This window comes from Euprymna scolopes, chromosome 41 (assembly GCF_053919585.1).
Source record: "Euprymna scolopes isolate OS-2025 chromosome 41, ASM5391958v1, whole genome shotgun sequence".
In the NCBI taxonomy this organism is placed as follows: Eukaryota; Metazoa; Mollusca; class Cephalopoda; order Sepiida; family Sepiolidae; genus Euprymna; species Euprymna scolopes.
Genome location: NC_136522.1, coordinates 19,258,168 through 19,282,125, shown reverse-complemented (window position 1 = coordinate 19,282,125; position 23,958 = coordinate 19,258,168). Strand labels below are relative to the sequence as shown.

At 32.9% G+C, this 23,958-nt stretch overlaps 1 protein-coding gene across 1 annotated transcript in view; it reads left to right on the top strand.

Moving 5' to 3' along the window:
* The first annotated feature begins 305 nt into the window (after window positions 1–305).
* LOC145266384 (inositol-3-phosphate synthase-like) overlaps window positions 306–23,958 on the top strand; it is a 94,869-nt gene continuing 71,216 nt past the window's right edge. Inside the window, exon 1 of the mRNA XM_080122017.1 lies at window positions 306–443. The gene's annotated coding sequence lies outside the window, so the exon portion shown is untranslated. The remainder of the gene's footprint in view (window positions 444–23,958) is intronic.

The window sequence follows — 23,958 nt, the reverse complement described above, 5'->3', positions numbered from 1 at the left end:
TACGCGTGCAATAAACATTAAGCGACTCGATGACGTATCAAAAGTCAGCCAATACGAAGTCGCTATTTGGTGACACACCTTTTTTAAATTTTTTTTTAATCTTCGCGGCGCTCGCTGCTGAAAACACGCCATTTAACTCATTTCTCATTCATTCAAGCTTTTCTATTCAGACGACCAAACATCCAAGGAGAAAGTACAATATAGTTGATAATTTTATTATTATCTCTCTCTCTCTCTCTCTCTCTCTCTCTCTCTCTCTCTCTCTCTCTCTCTCTCTCTCTCTCTCTAATGCATAATTAAAAACATAAAGCAAAAAATAAATATATAAAGCAAAACAAAACAAATCTTTCTCGAAAGATCTGAAGATTGCGGAAGCTGACCGGCCAGTGATTTCTCCGCAAAAGCTGAACTCTGCATCTTTTCGAGCGTGTAGAGAGAAAGAGGTAAAAACAATTACAATTTCATTTTTTTATATTTTCATCCTTTTCTTCCCCCCCCCTGCCCCCGATATTTTTCAAAACAAATGAGGTAGGCTTTATTTTGTTAATTAAAATCAAGTTCTGTCCGTCTTTGTTTCGTCAGCTATGTTTACTCGTTTTAAAATATAGCATGTTTTAAAACGAGTAAACAATGTTTACTAAACATAGCTTCAGAATAGTTTAAGAATAACAGAATATTTTAAAACTGGGCGGACGTTGTCGAAAGTGCCCCCTCCCCTCTAAATTCTACAATTTTCACTTTTTTTTTTTTTTTTTTTTTTTTTTTAACTTTTCTTCTGTTAATATCATCAATTACAGACGTAAGTTTCCTATTATATATATAAAAAAAAAAAAAGAAAAATTGGAAAAAAAAAATTTTCAAAACTTTTTACGTAGGGGTTCAGTTTTCAATTATAACGTTGTACTAAATTGAACACGAAATTTGTGACCACGATGAATAGATAGATAGATAGATAGATAGGTACATACATACATAGATGAGAGAGAGGGGGGTAGATACATAGATGAGGGAGGGAGGGAGGAGGGAAGAGCGGGGGGGGGGGGGGGTAAAGAAATCTTCCTTTTTTTTAACCCCTCCGTAATAACCCCTACCTTCCGGTCACATCAGAGAGAGTTGCCATTTTTTTTTCATCGTGGTCATAAATTTCGTGTTCAATTTAGTACGTTATAATTGAAAACTGAACTCCCATGTGAAAAGTTAATGAAAAAAAAATTTTTTTCAATTTTTTTTATAATCTGAAACTTAAGTCTGTAATCAATGATATTAACAGAAAAAAAGTAAATAAAAAAAAGTGAAAATTGTGGAATTTAGAGGGGGGTACTTTCGACAACGCCCGCCTAAAACTGGTAAACATTAATCAGAAATGACTTTTCCAGAGCATTCATCCTGAAGCACAACGATCAGCTCACACAAGAATGTAAACAAAGACGGAGGGAACTTTTTTTTATTTTTTATTTTTTTAAGTAAAAACTTTAGAAAAATGTTGCGTAAATATGATAGTTTTTTTTTTTGTTTTTTTTTTTTTGGTCAATGTGCACTGCAGCCACTGCACTGGTTGTCTAACCTGCTTATTCCGGAAACCAATCTTAACATGGGGAGGTTGAAAATGAAAAAATGCCTTTCTGAATAAACTCCCCCCCCCAACCTCCCTATTAACATAAAGATTAACAGAACGGCTTTCGGAATAATCCCCCCCCCAACCTCCCCATGTTAGGAAAAGCTTTCGGAATAAACAGGTCGAACAACCACAACCAGTGCTCATTGACCTACAGTTTTGTTTTTTGTTTGTTTGTTTGTTTGTTTGTTTGTTTTTTGTTTAAGTACTCATGCAGAATAACGGGTCGAGCTGAAACAATAACGTTATTATTATTTAGAAATCCATTCTTAACATGGAAGTTTTTTTTTTGTTTTTTTTTTTTTGCTTTTTTAGCTCTGTACTTTCACCTAACAATTTAATAATAATAAAAAACTAAAAATTAAATTTAACTTGAAAATCCAATCTAAAAGAATACCATGCTTCGTATTTTGCATGAGTACATTTATTTAATAGCAGGGAAACTCGATGTTGCCCAGACTCGATGTTGCAATGATGATCAACGAATGTTTCACCCTTCCATATTTTTATTCTCATCGAAATCGGTGAAATCACCTATTTTTTCAATCAAATCGATCGATTGCCTGCTCTAGTTGGGGACCCACCACCATCACCGGGAGAAAGCTTCACATGCCTCCGCAATGCCTCTCTGCAGTGTCTACAATACATTGTAGTCTACATTGCACTGTAGAGAACCTACTGTTGATTTTATAAAATTATTTTTATATATAATTGAATTAAAGTTTAAAATGCTAAGAACCCGCTGTTGATTTTATACGCCGGGTCTTTCTGCTTGTGCGGTGATAATGGTTTGAATTCAAGTTTAAATGCAAATGGTGCAATTGTGCTCTAAACAGAAACATCCATTTCAAACGCGCCCCTGTCATGTCATAGAACCTGCTGTTTTTTTTGTTTTTTTTATGCCGGGCCTTTCTTTTATAGAATAGTACAGATATAAGGAGGCCGTATTGTTACAAAAAAAAAAAAAAAAAAAAAGAAGCTGAATATTAAATCGGTAATTTGGTAAATGTGTAGATTAGCGGCGTAAATTTTTTGACAAACAAAAATTCAGAAAAACTATTTATTTTTATATAAAACACATTGTTGGACCCAAAGGCTGAAATAAACCCCGAAAATATTTCATTTTTATTATTTTTTCAACATTTTTTTATTAGACTAAATACACGACAATTGAAGCCGCTGGATTGCTTTTAAAATTTGGCCTTTCTAAGGTTTGACAAATTGGTCTTTTTAAGGCCAAATTTGGCCTTTTTCTACGCTCTTTCATCACAAAAAATATGGCGGCCAAAAACATAGTTCATATATTTTTTACTAGAATATCTTGTTCTTTTTCTTTTTCAGTTTTAACAACTAGTCCTTTACTTTTCCATGTTTAAGCTCAACCATATTACTTTTCATGCTCACATTTTTCTATTCTAATATATGTATGTATGTGTATATATGCATATGTGTATGTATGTATATGTATGTATGCATGTGTACATGTATGTTTATATGTATGTATGTATGTATGTATGTATGTATATATATACACTCCATGTCAAATTATTAACGAGATAACATTTTTTTACCAGTTTTAGAAACTTACCCGTAGTTTCGTATCAAAAGCTTCGAAAAGGTTGGCAATGCATACTGTGAAATTTTTGTACTGTTCCGCACAATTGCCATCGTAATTGCTGAATCCATGGTATTTGAGGTGTGTTAAATTATTAACAAGGCGGTTTGTTTCATCAATAAAATTGGCCATAAAGGGGGTTTTATTAGTTCTGAAAAGCATGCTATTACAGAACAGCTAGCAAAAGGTAAACCTACCATCGAAATATCGAAAATGGTAGGAAGGTAACATCAAACTGTGAAGAAGTTTGTCAAGAACCCTACAAAGGTACATAAGATAGCTGATAAAGATAAATCTAGAGTTGTTTCACGCCGTTCTCTACTCCAAATTAAACGTGAACTTGTTAAGAACCCTGGGCAGACAAGTCGAGAGGTCTTTGACCGAGCCGGATTGAAGAATGTCTCCAAAAGTACTCGATGTCGCCTTCTGAAAGAATGTTAATCCTGTGACAAAGCCTCAATTAAAGCAACATCACATACAAAACTGATTGAAATGGACAGAGGACAACATGAAAACGGATTTTTCCAAAGTTTTGTTCACGGATGAAGTGCGTGTCACTCTTGATGGCCCACTGGCTGGAGCAAAGGATGGGTGCTAGATGGACGACATCGTCATCAGCGTTTAAGGTGCAAACAAGGTGGTGGTGGGTCTGGTGGGATAATGATTTGGGCTGGGATTATCGGAGGTACTTTAGTTGGCCCATGAAGAGTCCCAGAAGGCGTAAAAGTGACATCAAATGCTTACATAGCTTTTCTGAAGGAGCACTTTGAACCATAGCTGAAGAAGCAAAAGTTGATGTTCAGAAGAACCATTATTTTTTATGCAGGATAATGCTCCCTCGCATGCAACAAACAAAAGCATAGTGAATGCCCAGAAAAATATAAACGTGCTATTATAAAAAATGTGATCCGTTGCTGAGCAACGGCGTTGCTCATACAACAAATATTTTACAAACAACTAACAAACATAAAACAAAACGTAATAAACAATAACTTTCCCTATAAAATCGTTGGATAAACGCATAAAACTATTTAAACTCACTCCACAATAAAAACATAAACCCTAACCCTAACAAAAACGACACCATCAAAGTATATAGCTTATAGCTGGAGGGGGTATTGTATTGTGGTTGTATACTTGATTGATGATTATTTTGTGTCATTTATAAGGATGTTAGTCAAGAGGTTTTCGGCATTGAGGGATGCGGCGCATCCCGGATGCGCCGGATGCGGTTAATGCATTTGTGGGGGGGGGGAGTTTATGAGGAAATGCATATGCTCATCCTGCTGGCAAAGAAGGCTGTCATACCATAATCCAATAATTAAAATAAAATAAACCACAATATTGCCATATGGCGCCAATCCTTGCACCCTCTAAGGTCAACACATTCCCTATGACCCCGCCTCTTAATAATTCAAATCAGAATTCCAGCGAATGCACTGACCAGCGCTCCCTCCGCTCCGGCGCTCCGCTCGGCGCTCAGCTGACTAAAGTCAGCGCATTAACGGGTTTCGTTTGTATTCTCTTAAAAATAAAACCTGTTTTTTTCTGATTTCAAAACGAAAGCAGAAAAATAAATTTCATTTTTTATTCTGAGTTTGTCAATTTAAAAAAATTATTTTGAAGTTTTTCAAATTTGATTTCCAAACAATACTATTTTGTTGTTTTTAACGCTTTTAGTACACATGTACTAAAAGCGTTAAAAAACAACAAAATGTACGAAGTACATGCGTTTCTGTTTTCATTGTATTTATAACTTCTTGTACCAACGTAGAATTGTGTTTTTTAGTGGTCAACCCCCCCCCAAAAAAAAGAAAAACAAATATACAACAAATAAAAGTTACTTGTGCAGTGTGCACTTATGCTACCATGCTGAATTAATAACGTTATTATTTAGAAACCCATTCTTAACATGGGGAAGGAAGGGTGTTTTGTTAACTATTCTGTACTTTCACCTAACAATTAAATTAAAAAAAAGATGGTGTAAACTTTAATTTATTTTTAACTCATTGTCAAGACCATTTTTTTCGAATCTGTAAAACAACCCTGTTTTTTTTAACTGAGAATATCTAAGTGATAATAATAATAATAATAATAATAATAATAATAATAATAATAATAATAACAACAACTAACGGGACCTGTGGAAATTCCACAGTGGACGCTTTCATATGTAATATATTGATGTTGGCATTTTTGTGGATGCTCAGCGTAAATGGAGACACCCTGATATTATTGTAGTTCTTTTGTTAAAACTGCAAAAGTATATATCTAAGCTGGCAGTGACGCCCGGCATTGCCTGGTCGTAAAATATGCTTAAATATAATATTTTAATTTATACAGATTTCGTATATATTACCATAAGAGTCGATTTTCGATCCATTCTTATATATTATAAACTTGTGATTTCAAAAATAAAAATATATCTATATGGCTTGTGTGCATCAGCTTGAATCGAAACCGAAACCAAAACTTATGAAGAATTCTTGGTAATTCTTGGTTTACACAGTGATCACCACTTATCAAGGCCCGGAAGCCACTCAGGGATAAGGGTTATTGCAAGTACATTACGTTTTAGTTAAAACAATGTTGTAATAAAACTAATTTATTTAGAAAAAGGAACTGTCATTTAATATATATATATATATATATATATATATATATATATATATATATATATATAGGTTTTATGCTTTTATAAAAATATTTTATGTACAAAAACAGTTTCGTTTCGCTAATAACATGTCGCTTTTTTGGTTAGTAACGTTATGAAGTTCATGGTTTCATAACAGAGATGCATCTTAGCTTTTGTTTACATGTAAATGTTGTAGTAGTAGCAATAATATTTAATTAACGAAAACATCAGCGTCTCTCTCTCTCTCCTTCTCTCTCTCTCAATAAACAATGTAAAAATAAATAAACAATGAAAAAAACTGCTCAATTTTTGTCCCCGCCGGCCGAGAGATTTGTGTTATCGTTTTTTATTACTGAATAACTTAAAATCAATTATTTCTTAACAACTTTTGAAAGATAAAACCCTAAATTTTATAGAATTAAAAACAAATATAGCAGTGAGAATATGCTAATCAAATGCAACCTGGAGCATTCGTAAATGTGTATTCCGAAATTCGATGTCTATTCCAGAATTAAATTTCTACCAATGAAATTTGCCAGAAAGTGTGACACACAAAAGAATACACATTATCGTATTAATATATAGATAATAATTAGGCAGTCCGATAAAGAATTTCATTGTGATGCATTTTGTAAATTTTTACCTTGTTTCCACCTTAACATTTTTCTTTAAAATGACTATCTCCTAAGGTTTTCAGATATGCTGAAAACGAATATCGCATTTAAATTTTCCGCAAATAAGTAGCTTTGCGGATATTAAGCAATGTCATTTCTTACTTTATTGCTGGTGGCCATCTTGGTATGCACATTTGCGCATAGTTTCTTAAGGTTGTGTTCGCGTTTACCAAGATGGCCACCAGTGATAACATAAGAAATGACATTGCTTAATATCTGGAAAACTACTTATTTGCAGAAAATTTAAATGCTATATTCGTTTTCAGCATACCCTAAAACCTATAAAAGTAAGCATTTAAATTTTCCGCAAATAAGTAGCTTTCTGGATATTAAGCAATGTCATTTCTTACTTTATTGCTGGTGGGCATCTTGGTATGCACATTTGCGCATAATTTCTCAAGGTTGTGCTTGCGTTTACCAAGATGGCCACCAGTGATAACATAAGAAATGACATTGCTTAATATCCAGAAAACTACTTATTTGCAGAAAATTTAAATGCGATATTCGTTTTCAGCATACCCTAAAACCTATAGAAGTCAGCATTTAAAATGTTAATATGGAAACAAGGTAAAAAATTACTGTTTTATTTCTTTGTTTACATAGTTGAATTTTCAGTAAAACAACAGAATAGAAATAACAAAAATTACCATCAACTGGTGAATATATAGTTGTTGCTTATCAGGATTCTTGGTACTGTGAAAGTTACATCGAGGATTCATGTAGAGTACGATTTCTGGTTGTATCTCAGAAAATAGGGGTATATCTTGGGCCATTTTTACAAAATTGAAAATTGAACTGGTCCCAAAATGTATAAGTTCTGGTCAACTATGGGAATTTCCATCTTTTACAGAAATCCAAAATCTATATGAAAAATTTTCTTTGATTTATTTCTGAAATTAATTCATATCTTATCAATTTTTTTTTCTTTGAGGGGAGTAGTAAGTACCGGTCATAAATACTCTTTAGGCATTCAATGGCTACACCCAAGATTAAGCTCTCCTTTGGTGAGGAAACAGGAAAATGCCTATTCTCAATAAAGCTATATTTAAATACCACTATAATACTTAGTTTTGTTCATAAATAGACACCCACTATGATAGCATGAATCAGTTTAAAAAAAATTGAAATTTGTACATCTGATTTTATAATTCATGGCTTATGGTAAAGATATACATCAGATTTGACTGCATAATCAGAAAGAGCACACAATTTTACATAAGAGTGCCAAGTTTCATGAGAATAGCTTGAAAAATAAATAAATGGTGGCGAAATTACCGAATTTCTTGAAATGTTCAGGTCCGTAATTTAGCCCACTTTTTCTAAAGAAAAATGTCCAAGGAAAAGCCTAAATTTTGGCGCTTAAAATTCTCATAACTTTTGAACTACTGATAGTATTTGCATAATTCAAACGGTTTTAAGCATCTTTTACATAGCTCTTTTCATAACAATTATCTAAAAAGAATAAAATCAACTTGTAATGCTAATGTATGACCAAACAAAGTAGTCCAGCGGGTTCATGTTGGGGAGAGGTTGGGGGGGGGGCAGTGAGAAAAGAGTACAAAGTCTGAGCACTCCTTCTGAAGTCAAGCCTGTGGAATTGTGCGCCGGTGCCGAGTCCTGTGCCACACCCAGGATCTGGCAGCAGCTACCTGATTACACCAGGGGATAACCATACTTTTCAGCATATCCGGGTACATTTGGGTGTTAACTTTCCCTGATCTCGCTCATTAAACATTGTGTGACTTTATAACATGATAGAAGGCTCCTGTCGCTCTTGGAATTTGTATACAACTAGCCAACTAGTAGATGGTCTGCAACAAACAAAGAAAACCGGTTTTTATCAAACGGAAATGGGATCATGTCGTCTTTTCTAGGGTGACAATTTTATCATTCCATCCTGTATATAAAAGGAACTTTGTGTGTGTGTCTGTGACTTCATTCCCTATGGACGCCAGTACTTTTTTAAATATAACACAAATGTACTTTATGTACTTGGCAGTGTTCTTAGATAGGTTTTGTATCGGAATGTCTTCGATAAGTATCAATAATCAAACAAATCTAATGAAATAAGTGATTTTTGACCAAAGTTAACACCTTATACAGCCTAACATCACAAGTGAATTTGAGAATTTTTATTATACGCACCAGCAGAAAGGCCTGACATATACAATCAATAGTAGGTTCTTTGATATGACAGGGATGCGTTCAAAATGAATATTTCTGTTTAGAGCTGAACCATGATACTTTACTTTTGTACCCTAAACTTTAATTCAAGCCATCATATATAAAAAAATAATAATTTTATAAAATCAGCAGTAGGTTCTCTACAGGGCAATTTAAACTACAATGTATTGTGGACTAAGTCATTGCAGGGAGGAATGTGAAGCTTCCTCTCAGTGCACCAGAGTGGGTCCCCAACTAAAGCAAGCAATTAATCAATTTGATTGAAAAATGGGCGATTTCACCGATTTCGATGACAATAAAATATGGGAGGATGAAACATTCGTTGATCATTATTTAATCTCGGGGAACGTCGTGTCTCCCTGCTAGTAAACTTTAAACTTATTGCTGCTCTATGGGGTGCATTAAAAAATATATATTGCATTTTCTATGTTATTATTAACTCAGTATTAGCATTTACCTCCGTTAAACGTGGTCAAGTATAAAAAAAAAAAAAAAAAAAAAAAAGATCAAAATATTGAAAGAAAACAAAAAAGATAATTGCTTGATATATGGGTCATGGGTCGGACTACATTTAACAGAAGAGACGGAAAATCTATTAAAGGATTATCTCTACTAAGTCGCATCTAAGCACATACAACGTTTTATAGCTTTTGCTTTTACATAGAAAAGGCTTAAGAAACGTCTTTGACATCAGGTCAAACATTACTGTTAACCAAGAGATGTGTCTATCAATCTATCGTCCAGTTGCTCTTCCTCTATAGCCGTAAAACATTGGTAATGTAGGCAGTCGATCATCGGATGTCAAAAGTCCTTCACAATGATTGCCTCCGGCGCATCATGCATTGCAGGCAAACTGACCATGTTTGAAGAGCTGTTCTCTGCCGACGCTGTAATTAATGTAATTAAATACGAAGTCGCCGCTCATTAACAAATAAAAATTCGTACAAACCTCTGATGTTGTGCAGCATGTATAGTCCAGTAGGCAAAAAAAAATTTTTTTTAATTGAACAAACTAAATTTTATGAGTAACAGGAGAGCAGCTGTTTTGTCTGCCATTTTGAAAACAGTGTTAAAACACAAATGAAGATAACTTAATTAAAAGTTGTGAGATTTATGTTGTAATGCCTACGGATTCCCATTAATCATTTTCTTTCTTTTTTTTTTACTAGGGGGTCACTGCTTATCAAGGCCCAAGGGCTACTCGAGGATAATGGTTAATGAATGTTGGGTTGACTGTGAAATAACACCATGGTGATTGGTAATAATGGAACTTGGGTAGGGTTTGATTATTTTAGAGGTCAGTTCAACAAGAACTTGTTTACATTAAATTTGAAAACGACTTTGTTATATTTAATGAAGCCTTTTATGTTTTGCAACATACGCTCGTGAGCAAAAAAAAAAAAAAATGGGCCAAACGAATTTTATATATTTTATTGCACTAAAAGCTATATTGAACAAAGAACAATTGAACAAGGAAACTTAAACGAGACTAATAACACAGAGCAAGACATTTACTTTAATAAATGCTTAGTATGGAATCGCATTCCCTTTTGATTTCTTTAAAAGATCAATCCTTTTAGACATGCTCTCAACCAAAGTGGAACACTGTGAAGAGGAGATGCTATTCCATTCACTTTGCACAGCTTCCTACAGTTTGTCATTGTTTGAAAAAGTTCTTCCAACCTATGCACGAGATATTATAGACCAAATATTCTCGATGAAGTGTAAATCAGGGCTTTGACTTGGCCAAAACATCATATCAATTGAATTATCAGAAAACCATTTTTTTGTGACTTTAGCAGCGTGTGCAGGTGCATTATCATGTTGAAAAATAATGTTCTGGGATATTCCCAGCTTCTGGATACTTGGTAACAGTCCTGTTTCTAATATTTGAATGTATTCCTTTGCATTGATTGACTTCTCACATCTAATAAGTTCCCCAACTCCTGCTGCAGTAAAAGTTCCACATACCATTATCCCTCCATTCCCGTGTTTAACTATAATTTTTATGTAACTTGGCAAAAATCTTTCTCAAGTTCTTTGAATGCACCGTTCGGGAGCATTACTAACAAGACAAAATCTTGATTCATCTGAGCAGAAAACATTCCTGAACCAGTCTGTATCTTTCTTGCCATAACACGAGAAAAATCTCTTTCTGTCATTGATGTTCTTCTTAGATAAAAATGACTTCTTTGCACACCTTTTAGAAGAAAATCCCATTTCTTTCATTCATTTAGATATTGTATATTTAGAAAGAGAATTTTCAGCACCTGTTTTGAATTCTGTGCTATGCTCCAAATAAATTTTCTTTCAATCCTTCAAAACAGTTAATTTAAGCCTGTGGTCATCCTTCAAAGTGGATGCTCTAGGGCGACCAGATCCCGATTTGCTTTTTACCGAATGTTTGACTTTGAACCTTTGACGAATTCAGTTCACTCCAAAAAGAGATGTTTTCACATTTTCTTTTCTTAAAATATCAAAAATCTGCTTGTAAGTCATTTTGGACTGCCTTAATCCTTCAATTAGGAGTTTATATCCTCACCAAGATGCGGTCTTACCATTTTTAGGATTAATTTTTCCATTTATTATTATATGCTATAATAATAATGATGTGCAAAATAGAAATTTTCAGTTAAAATTAACAAAAATTCATGGAAAAATATTGAAAAATCAATGAGCTTCAATGTATTCCTTCCCTCCGCCCCTCCTGCAAAACATTTGCAATAAATACCCGTTTAGCTACAACAGCTTTTGATAATTTCCCTTACTCTCTATCAGTGCCTAAAACTAAATGAAAATTCGATGAGCAAAGTTTTTTTCCCAGAATTGTCCGTTTATGAAGCACAATAATGCAGAGTTGCTTCCTAGCTGACTATAACATGATCGTTTTCAAGTTTAATGTAAACAAGTTCTTGTTGAGCTGTCCTCTTAAATAATCAAACCCTACCCCTTCCATCATTACCAATCACCATGGTGTTGTTTCACAGTTAACCCGACATTCATTGACCATTATCCTCGGATAGCTCTTGGGCCATGATAAGCGGTGACTCCCTAGTAAAAAAATCGATTCATAGGAATTCGTAGGCATTACAACATAAATCTCACAAGTTTGAACTTAGATATCTACATTTGTTTTTTTAGACTGTTTTCAAAAAAGGCAAACAAAACAGCTGCTCTTTTATATTAATTTATTTATTGCGGACTATTATTCTCATCTTTCCTAGATATTATTTCACGACGTTTCAGCCAACTATTCCTCTCGCCTTCGTCAGGTGGTAACCACGACGGATAGGGATAGTTGGCCGAAACGTCGTGAAACTACATCTAAGAAAGATGAGAATAATAGTCCTTAATAAATAAATATAAATAATACTCATCTCAATAATGAATTCCAATTCAAATAAAGCTGCTCTTTTGTTACTCATAAAATTTTTTTTGTTTAATTTAAAAAAAAATTATTTTGGTCTACTGCACAACATCAGAGGTTTGTATCAATTTTTATTTGTTTATGAGTGGCGACTAGTTACTTAATTACAGCGTTGATGGAGAACAGCTGTTCAAACATGGTCAGCCTGGCAAAAATGCAAGATGCATCGGTGGCAGTCATTGTAAAGTACTTTTGACATCCGATGATCGGCTGCTTACATTACCGATGTTTCACGGTTACAGAGGAGGAGCGACTGAGCTTCAATTTATCGTCACCCATCGCCAAACTTTCACAAGAAACACTCGTCTAACTGAAAACACTATCAATAATTCCCCCCACTCTTTATCTGTACCTAAACCTAAACGTAGATTCCATGAACAAAGCTTCTTTCTTAGAACTGCACACCTGTAGAACTCTGTTCCGTTTTCCTGCTTTCCAGCTGACTACAATCTGATTGTCTTCAAGTTCAACGTAAACAAGTTCTTGATGAGCCATTCCACTTAAGTTAACAAATTTACCGAATTTCCATTACTAACGATTACTATATTGTCCAATTGACTACTGTACACTCTTAACCCTTATCCTCGAGTGATCTCTGGGCCTTGTAAGTGGTGATGCCTATGTAAAAAAAAAAAAAAAGAAAGATTGATAGACACGCCTCTTGGTTTTCAGTAATGTTTGACCTGATGTCACAGACGTTTCTTAAGCCTTTTCTATATAAAAGCAAAAGCTATTAAACCTTGTATGTGCTTAGATTGTTTTCAAGATGGCAGACCAAAAGCTGCTCTTGTTATTCATAAGATTTAATTTACTGATTTAAAAATGAAACTACTTGATACGTTTATGTGATTTTTGGAATATGATACTTTTGTTTCGTCACAGATACATACATCATACAGACGTTTATTTATTTTTGTTTTTTAATACAGAGAAAATTCTCTACAAGAATCAAATATTTTCCTAGTTTTTGTGTGCGTTTGACTCAAGTTTTAAAGTTATATAAAAAAGAAAGATCTTTCTCGTTAACTACACAGGTATGTGGGACTATAACATGGTCGTTTTCAAATCTAATGTAAATAAGTTCTTGTTGAGCCATCCTCTTATATATGCTCTCACATATATATATATGCTCTCATATATATATATATATATATATATATATATATATATATATGCTCTCATATATATATATATGCTCTCATATATATATATATATATACTAGCAGGGCTACCCGGTGTTGCTCGGGACCGTATGAACAATGAAAAAACAAAAGCAGATATTGAACATATGTTTTATTCTTAGGGGAGAGGAATCTTTCATCTCTATGTATTATTTGTTTTATCTACCCTAGGACTGGTATTGTTCATGTTTTATACCTAGTATAGGTAATTTACAGCATGTATATGAAATTGTTTTACCTTAGGGAGAAGAGAACAGGTAATATACAACATAATGTGTCTATATTACATCCCTGGCAACGCCTAGAAACCAGCTAGAACATGTATTTCAGTCAGTCTATATTACATCCTGGGCTGTGCCGGGAAACCAGCTAATCTCTATTTAGTGACTTGACCACCAAAATACCTCCCTTTCTTTTGAACTTATTAGATATAGGTATCTAGAAATGTGTGTGAAATTTTGTTGAACCAGGCTTTTTATTCTAGCTGGCAGTGTTTCATTTGCATATGAGGTAATGAGAAACCTTGTTACGCCACGAGACCCATCAACATATAATAAGACCGAGTAGCCATTATTTTTGTTTAATTTTCTTTAATCTATTTTTTTTTTTTTTTTTTTTTGACTACTGGACTATAAATGCTGCAAAAACCTAATATAGATAAGTTCTTGTTGAGCCGTCCTCTTAAATAAACGGTGACACCTTTGTAAACAAAAAGTCTATATTCAATGATGGGATCGTCACTGGTACACCATTTTGTGCAACAGTGTTCAGGATCGCCATGTATTAACATTGGTTATGATCACAGACTCTTATTAACCGTTATCCTTGAGTGGCCCTTGGACTTGATAAACGGGGATCTCTTTGTAAACAAAAGGTAGTATTCAATGATGAGATCGTGACTGGTATGCCATTTTGTGTGATATTGCACAGGATCACCATGTATAGGCTGCTATAGATGTGATGCAGAATTTCCACCACGCATACAATAAAATTTTATAAACTCTGGCATCAACTGTGACAAAAGTTCTGAATATTCGCTTCTGTGTTCTAAAGAAATAAAAAGTCGGTATTCAATGATGAGATTGTAACTGGTACACCATTTTGTGCAATGCGCTCAGAATCACCGACTCTCATTAACTGTTATCCTCGAGTGGCCCTTGAGCTTGATAAGCAGTGACCCCCCCCCCATACTAAATAAACTGACACCGACACCGTAATTTGACCCACCTGTTACTTTCACTATATTTTATCAGCTCAAAATAATACATCACGCCACAACGTAGGACGTGTGCACAGATCCTTTTCCTCAAAACAAACTTTCTCGTTCTTCAAGCAGCTTGCTTTTAAGCAGCCTAAGACCAGTGAGAAAGTGCATTGGTTTTACCACCACTAAGGATAAAATCAACTGGGTGTCGCCATTTTCTTTCTCATTCTTCAACAGCTGAAATTTTCCCCACTCTTTATCTGTGCCTAAACCGAAACGTAGATTCCATGAACAAAGCTTCTTTCTCAGAACTGCACGCCTTTGGCTCTCTCTTTTGTTAGTCTGTTTTCCACTCCAGCTGACTACAATTTGGTTGTCTTCAAGTCCAATGTAAACAAATTCTTGATGAACCGTCCCATTAAATAATCCAATTTACCAAATTTCTACTAACGATTACTATGAAATTATCCCATTGATTACCGTACACTCAATAAACTTTATCCTCGAGTGGCATACGGGCCTTGATCAGTGGTGACCCCCTTTGTAAAAAAATAAAAAAATCCTACAAGAGACACAGACATGTGGATGTTTTTGAGGCAAGTAATTTTTTTACTGATTATGATTTTCTCTACAGCTTCTTGTCCAGAATTCCCCCCTATATTAAAAAAACGAAGATAAAAGAAAAAGCTGTATGATGCACATACCCATGGTGAAACGAGAACATTATATTCCAAAAATCATATAAATTGATGAAGTAGTTTGTTTTTTTTTTTAATTAAGAAAATCATTTTTAAATAATTACTGGGAATTCATAGGCACTACAACATAAATCTCGCAAGTTTAAATTATTGAGTTATCTCCCTTTGTTTTTTTTTTTGTTTTTTTAGATTGTTTCCAAAATAGAGGACAAAACGGACGTTCTTCTCTTAATCATAAAATGTTGTTTTATCGACGCAATGTTGCATCCCTGTGCCTGTTTTACAAGTATTTTGATGGAATTTGCTCTGAGGAACTGACTGCACTTGTACCCCCTTGACGTACATACCCTCGACAAACCTGTTTAGCAAAAAATTCAACTTCATTCACCATAGATGCTCCTAAACAACGGGAAGTCTTCTACTCTAATAGCTTCTTCCCTCAAACTGCTAAACTTTGGAATTCCCTCCCTGTTACTTACTTCCCTAACTGTACTGACATGAAAAAGTTTAAATGTAATGTTAACCGACATTTCACTCGTTTCCCCTAAAGATGGACCCACATAGTAGCCCTTTACATCCAGGTGGCAATATGCCTTGTTTGTGGTGAACATGATGAAAAAAAATCATCATAATCATCATCGTCATCATGATCATAATAATCATGATCATCATGATTATTATGATCCATGCTTCTGTTCAGTCTTAAGAGACAATGGATACTCCATGTCAGGGTAGCTGCACATGTAATTATGAGGCAAGGGTTGCGCAATCAACAACCACACTTCGCCTGAATCGTCAATGCTTGAGTCCAGTGGCAAGTAGAAGTGCTAGACAACTGAAAACAATGCTAAGATAAGCGGAGAGCACATACACCTCCTGGAATTCACAAATGGTCACCCATTTTAATACTGACCAGGCTTGATGTTGCTTAACTCCGGTGATCTAACAGGAACTTGTGTGTCAACTAATAATACTAAAATCATTAAATAAGTATCGTGATCGAAATGAAAATTGTCGATCTAGCGGGAACGAGTGTGTCAGCATGAATTGAGGCCTTTTAAAGATAATGATAATGATCATGATCGTCATAATTATCATGATCGTCATCACCATCATCATAATAATAATCATAATAATAATCAAAATAATCATCATAATAATCATCATAATAATTATCATAATAATCATAGTAACAATAATAATAATCACAATAATAATCATAATAATAATCATAATAATAATTATCATAATAATAATAATCATAATAATAATAATAATCATAATAATCATCAGAGTAATAATCATAATAATAATAATCATAATAATAATCATAATAATGATAATAATAATAATCATAATAATAATCATCATAATAATAATAATAATCATAATAATAATAATCATAATAATAATAATCATAATAATAATCATCATAATAATAATAATCATAATAATAATAATAATCATAATAATAATTATCATAATAATAATCATCATAATAATCATGATAATAATAATAATAATAATAATAATAATAATTATCATAATAATTATCATAATAATCATAATAATAATCATAATAATTATTATCATAATATTAATAATCATAATAATAATAATCATAATAATAATAATCATCATAATATTAATAATCATCATAATAATAATCATAATAATAATAATATTCATAATAATAATCATAATAATAATCATAATAATAGTCATAATAATAATCATAATAATAATCATAATAATAGTCATAATAATAATCATAATAATAATCATAATCATCAAAATGATAAAATTCATCATCATAATAATCATCATAATAATAATCATAATAATAATCATGATCATCAAAATAAAATTCATCATCATAATAATCATCATCATAATAATCATCATCATAATAATCATCATCATCATAGTTATCATAATAATAATCATAATTATTATCATCATCATCGGTTTAACATCTGTTTTACATGCTTTTAGAAATAGATTTTTCAAACTAACCTATCTCTATACACTTTATTTTGATTTCTATCAAATCCAGGCTTTTCATTTCCTCCCATGTTTTCTTTGGCATCCACATGCAAACTGACTTGGTATCTCACTTGTTGTACGCTTCTCATCCATTCTTTCAACATAAGCAACAAACCTCCTTTTCTGTACACATCTCCCTATACTGTCCCAATTTAATCTTTCTCTAATGCCATCAGTAGTGTTGGGACGATTAATCGGAAGCAGAAATCAGGAGTTTTGGTAGTATCGGAATCAGAAAAATTATTCCCTATTTTCCGATGCCAAAACGATTCCTTTAATCATGTTTTTATCTGATTTTGTTTTAAACAAAGCTTGTAGCAGTAATGAAATAACAAATATTTATTGATTTTTTAACTAAAATTTGTAGATCAACCCTCCCCCATCACCAACACCATATGTGTATTTTTACGTTTAGGAAAATATCTGCACATTTAACATGTGTTTTTACAGTAATCAGGGGGGGGGGAAATAGCAACTCTATAGTTAAATATTTTGAGATTTATAAAGAATTAGAATCGGAATCAGTTATCTCCACTTAAATAGACCATTTCGCAGTTTACAATCCCATCTCACTTAAATAATAAGTCAATGCTATAGTAAAGACAAACTCGGTAAAAAAAAAAGAAATTATGCTAATTTATTTAGAGGATATGAAAACTTTATTTCAAAATCATTTCCACCGTGTTATAAATCCAGACTTATTGCATGTCCAATTATTGCATATATTTAAAAAAAAAAAAACATATAAATAATTAGATTTATTGAGTTAAACCTGAAACTCTACCACTCGTTAATTTATTGATGGTTTTCCTTCACGGCGGTTAAACTTATTTCAACAAATCCTTACGGTGAATATGACTTAAATTCTTTCCCAAAGCTGTACTCACAACTGCACATTTCCTTTTCAGTTTTTCCGCTTTTCACCTTGTACGTTATATATGCTATTATTTTACGTTATATATGCTATTATTTTATTTCCATCATATTTGTTAATTGTTAACATTAATATCTCTGAAAACGATACACATGCAAAGAAATATTGTCGCGCCGCCAAATGGAAAACTTTTCACTAAGTGACCCCCCTCCCCCTAAATCAGCCTACCCACTCCCTACTGAATAGATAGCATCTTGGTACCACAAATGCCATTCGACCGTGCGGGGCCAAGGGAAACGACCACTGTGATTTTAGCCTCAAGTGTCCAAGAAAAAAACCCAAAGCTAAGTAAAATCCTTAACTGTTTCGCATGAAATTAAAGCAAATATTCTTTACATTTCCAGGCGTATTGTAACCGATAATTTTTCTCCACTTGAATAGACCATTTCGCAGTTTACAATCCCATCTCACTTAAATAATAAGTCAATGCTATAGTAAAGACAAACTCGGTAAAAAAAAAAAGAAATTATGCTAATTTATTTAGAGGATATGAAAACTTTATTTGAGTACGATACTTAATATAATCAGCCATCGAAAGGCAATTTTTTTTTTTTTTTAAGAAAAAAAATAAAATAACGTTAATAAGATATCAGTGACTCCCCCCCCCCTTCCTTGTACACTGCCATTTCCTTTCCGGACACCTGTTCCGAACCCATGCTCTTGATCCATCATTTCATCAAAATACGAAGATGGGGCCTCCTATGTCTTACACAACAATTTATCAGTCTGTACAATTGTCTATAAACAGATATCATCAAAAATTAGATAAGCTGTTTTAAATTTCCTCTCTTGACAAAATTGCCAATCGAAATACAAACGGATTTACCTTTACGATAGAGGATAGAACTGAAGCAGTATACTTAATATGTACAATACCTGCGTACTAAACTAAACCACCTTTGCTACCTATATATAATCGCCTATACTGAATCCTCATCAGTTCACAACTCTCTGTGTCCCCAGACTCTTAATTTCTCAAATCTTATATCACCAAGACATCCTTCTGAATAGATACAAGAATTCTCCTGAGCAGCTCAACATCCAGTGATCATATATCTAATCCTCATGAAATTGCTTATATCACTCTGAATATTACCTTAAATTTTCATTCTATCCCTAAGCTAAGTAGAACACCTTATAATACTCTATTCAACTACTTTTAAAATACGATACACCCAGTTGCAATATTAGAAGTGCTTCGTCCCTGACCTAGACTACGGACTTGTACAGCAAACAATGAAACTATTGTATCTAAAATTCCTCTCAAAACTGCAAAATACTGCTGGTTGTATACAAAGTACCTCCTGTAGATACTTTACCTCCAAGATGACTGCCTTGTCTGTTTTGCATGACAAACCTTTTTATTTTTTACTTAAATTCTCTTTCCCCTGATCACTTACAAATCAAACTGCTCTATTTCTCAAGTTGCCACTAAACCTAATCCGTTTCATGTAACTTAGAGGGGTCCTTGCTCTCCGCCCTTGACCCTAACAGACTCGTAAATCGATACCCACGAACACCCAAAATTTCCTAGGCATGCTCCTGATTATAACTCCTAACCCATAACCAAGCTTCTAAGTAAATACTTACTAGCCATAGTCACTGGCGTAGCTAGTGGGGGAGGGGCGGGGGGCGCCCCGGGCGGCACACCTGAGGGGGCGGCATTTTGAGAGGGTAAAAATAGAAAGTAGAAAAAATAAATAAAAATAAACAAAAGTTAACAAAAAATATGAAATTTTATACCAAAAAGGTTGTAAAAAATCGGAATTTTGGGGGGTATCGGAATCAGAAAAAATGTGTCCCTATTTTCTGAGCGTCAGTGGGGGGCGGCATTTTGAGATGGTAAAAGGGGAAAATCGAAAAAAATGCTAACAAAAAATCTGAAATTTTATATCGAAAAGGTTGTAAAAAATGGGAACTTTTGTAGTTATTGGAATCGCAAAAAGGTGTCCCTATTTTGCGAGCGGCATATGTCAGGGGGCGGCATTTTGAGAGAGTAAAAATAGAAAGTAAAAAAAATAAATAAAAATAAACAAAATCTAACAAAAAATCTGACATTTTATACTGAAAAAGTTGTAAAAAATCGGAAATTTTTGAGGTATCAGAATCAGAAAAATGTGTCTCTTATTTACGAGCAGCACATGTCGGGCGGCATTTTGAGAGGATAAAAATAGAAAATAGAAAAAATATATAAAAGCTAACAAAAAATCTGAAATTTTATACCGAAAGTTTGTAAAAATCTGAAGTATTGGAGGTATCGGAATCGGAAAAATGTGTCCCTATTTTACGATTCCAAAACCGATTCTTTTAAATTTTTAATTTAATTTTTCATGATTGGTACTAATTATAGATATTTATTATTTTTAAATTATCACTAAAACTAAAATGAGAATAACCTCAAAATACGATGTAAATTTATTTTATTTGTAAAACAATTTTTTTAAATTGCATAAATTCTCTATGTAACCTTTCAAAGAAAGCAGTTGCTTTACATGTTCAGAAAAATGTTGAAAAATTAAACAGCAACAGTCTTTGCAGCCCGTAAGATTTGCCCCCCCCCGCATTTGATAATCTATTAACCTTCAAAATTCCAAAAGCCCTCAAAATATTTATTTTCATGGAACTAATGTTAGACTGCAGCTATTAGTCCTAGATTTTCATCGTATTGCAGTACTCGTCAAAGAAGACCAAAGATTTTTCAAAACAATTATATAATTTTCTTCGGATTAATGTTCACACAATTCCTTTCAGATTAATGTTTACATACTTATTATTATTGAAAAGAAATTGTTAAATTAAATTAACTGACTATGTAATTGTATACGTAGCCAGTTAATTTAACAATTTCTTTTCAATAATAATTGAATATTATTATAATAATAATTGAAATTTCTTTTCAATAATAATATATGATTTGGGTGCCATGAGCTAGAATCAAAATCGAAACACAACTCTCCACCCTCATTCCCTAGCCTCTGAACCACTAATAAAATAAAGACTGCATATGCAAATAAAAGAAACCAAATATTTTTTCAAAACAAAAACTTATAATTCAAATTATAAAAAAATGTTAAATTAAATGAATTAGCTACACAAGCAAATATAATAATAAATTTAAATGAGAACATTTGAAAACCTGAAAATGTTATGAAATGATAAAATCATTTTTATTTACTTTTTTGTCGTTGTTGTTAAAGTCCGAATTTTCGCCAAATAACATGGATGTATCAAGGAGAGAATAGTCAGATATAGTTTTCTTTTCTTTGTCTTCATAATGTTATTATTAAGAGGTCGAGCCCTCCGAAGAGAAAAAGCGTCTTATATTGGTGCTTTTTTAAATCCGTGTATGTAATCGCTCGGTCTTCAGAAATTTGTTGTTGTTGTTAATAACGTTTCAACTCTTTTAAAAATAGTTTTAATATATTTTAAATAAATGTATTTATGAATGGCAAATAAGGCTATAAATTTATTTTTTGTGAGAGAACTGTCGCAAGGCATCAAGTCGGTTGAAAATTTACAAACAGATTTTTCGCGCCTTTTTTTTGGCAAAGTTATCAATGGCTATCAAAATTCACTTCCCCGACAAGTTCCCTCTCTATTGAGAGGATTGCCAAGTCTGCAAGTCTTGTCTGGCTCATTGCTGATCTAAGGTAGTTTTTTATGAGCTTCAGTTTTGAGAAAGAGCGCTCACAGCTAGCAACGCTAATAGCTCTGGTGAGGAAAATTCTCAGCAAGATCACAATATTAGGGACGGAATCCCCAAGTTGGTATCTTTGTATAAAGTTCAAAAGTTCAAGAGGTCCATCGATTTTGTCTTTTTCTGAAGCTTTTACAACATACTGTAACCTCTTCCTTTCAGTAAAGAATAAGGTTAAGATTTTTTTGTTATTGGCGTTTGTTCCGTGATAAGCGTTTGTTTACATTTTTTATATATTTTTATACATTCGCTACCTTAGCTATAAGCTCTTTATTATTCATATTATTATATGAATGAATCGCCCTAACTTTTTGGACGCATTTAATTTAATTTAATTATTTTTTTACGTGCATAAAATAAAATAAACTAAAATAACTTTTATGCACGTAAAAACATAATTAAATTAAATTACATACATATATATATATATATATATGTGTGTGTGTGTGTATAATAGTCATTCACACACAGGACTGTTTCGCTGTTTACAGCTCATCGGTGCGGCTAGACTTTAGTAACTACTTCCAGCTAGGAACGAAATCCGACCATCTGAGAGAGCGAGGGAGAAATATTTTAACAACAATTAGCAGCCTTTGGGCTGATATCATAGTGTAGTATCTGTTCTAATGATACATTTCTCCTTTTCTGTCGTCGGTCAGTATGGGGAAATCGTTCATGACTGAGAATTTTTTTTTTGTTCCTATCCAGAGTGCCCGTTTCTGTGGAGGTGGATTTTCCCCACATTAAAAACCGGCCTTGTGTCTAACTCTGCCCTCGTGGAGAGGCAAGTAAATGGGAACAATCGGCAGTCGTTGCCAAACCGACCTCAGCTCTAATTGTACACAAGATTTAATTTTAAAGAAGACCATTGCTATATTCGCTTACGCCCATTTGCCATTTTCGGCTCTCATTATGCTCAACATTATGGGAGCATTATAATAAATACGTATTTATTTTATAACTATATATGTGCATATACACATATTTATACATACATATACATATATACATACATATATACATATATACACACATACACATATATAAATACGCATATATACATACATATATATATATATATATATATATATACATATATGTATATATATATACACATATATAATATAAATATATACATACATATATACATACATGTAGATACATACATATGCATATATATATATAAACAAATATATATATAATATATCCTTCAAGATTGAGGCAATTTTTTTGTTTTAATCTAGGTTGAACTTTCTCTACATTAAAAACCGATCTTGAAATGAATTAAAGCAATTTATTCTCAATTAATGGAAATTTTGAAAACTCCAAACGCAATTGTAAATTATTACTTGATAAATAGTTTAACAGTTTGGAGTTTTCAAAATTTCCATTAATTGAGAATAAATTGCTTTAATTCATTTTAATCACTAAGTTTAAAAAATGCAAGCATTAATTATTTCTGGAGATATACTCAGTGACCGGCTGACCTAACAGGATAGGGCCAAGCCCAGGCTTCGGCCAAGTACCAAAAAAACAAAATGACCTCAGAAAGATTTCATACTTAAAGGGGAACTTTCATATAAATTTTTATCGAATAGGTGCGAAAAGAAAGTGGATATTTGGGTGTATATACACCGACATCAAAGAGGAAATAGCATTAGATGCAAAAGTTTGAATTCATTAATTTTATTACTGTCCAATTCATGAGGCTAAGACTTTGAAAGTATCAAACGTTTGTTTTTGTAGCATACTTTTTATAACTCCTTGTAAACTTTACAATTGCTAGCTGAGGGATGGACAAAATCACCTCGGGCAACCCCCACCATCTACTTAAAACAAAAGGAAAACAAATAAAATCTCAAATGAATAAAAAATATTAAAAATCAGTTTTCATATTTTAATTTTAATTTAATTGAATTTAGGAAAATTAGATACCGTAGAACTAATTTTCGCAAGGTATGAAAATTAAGCAACTACAGAATAAATGTTAAATAATAAAAGACCAGTTTTCCTACCTAGCAAAAATGGACGAATTTTCCACGCGACTT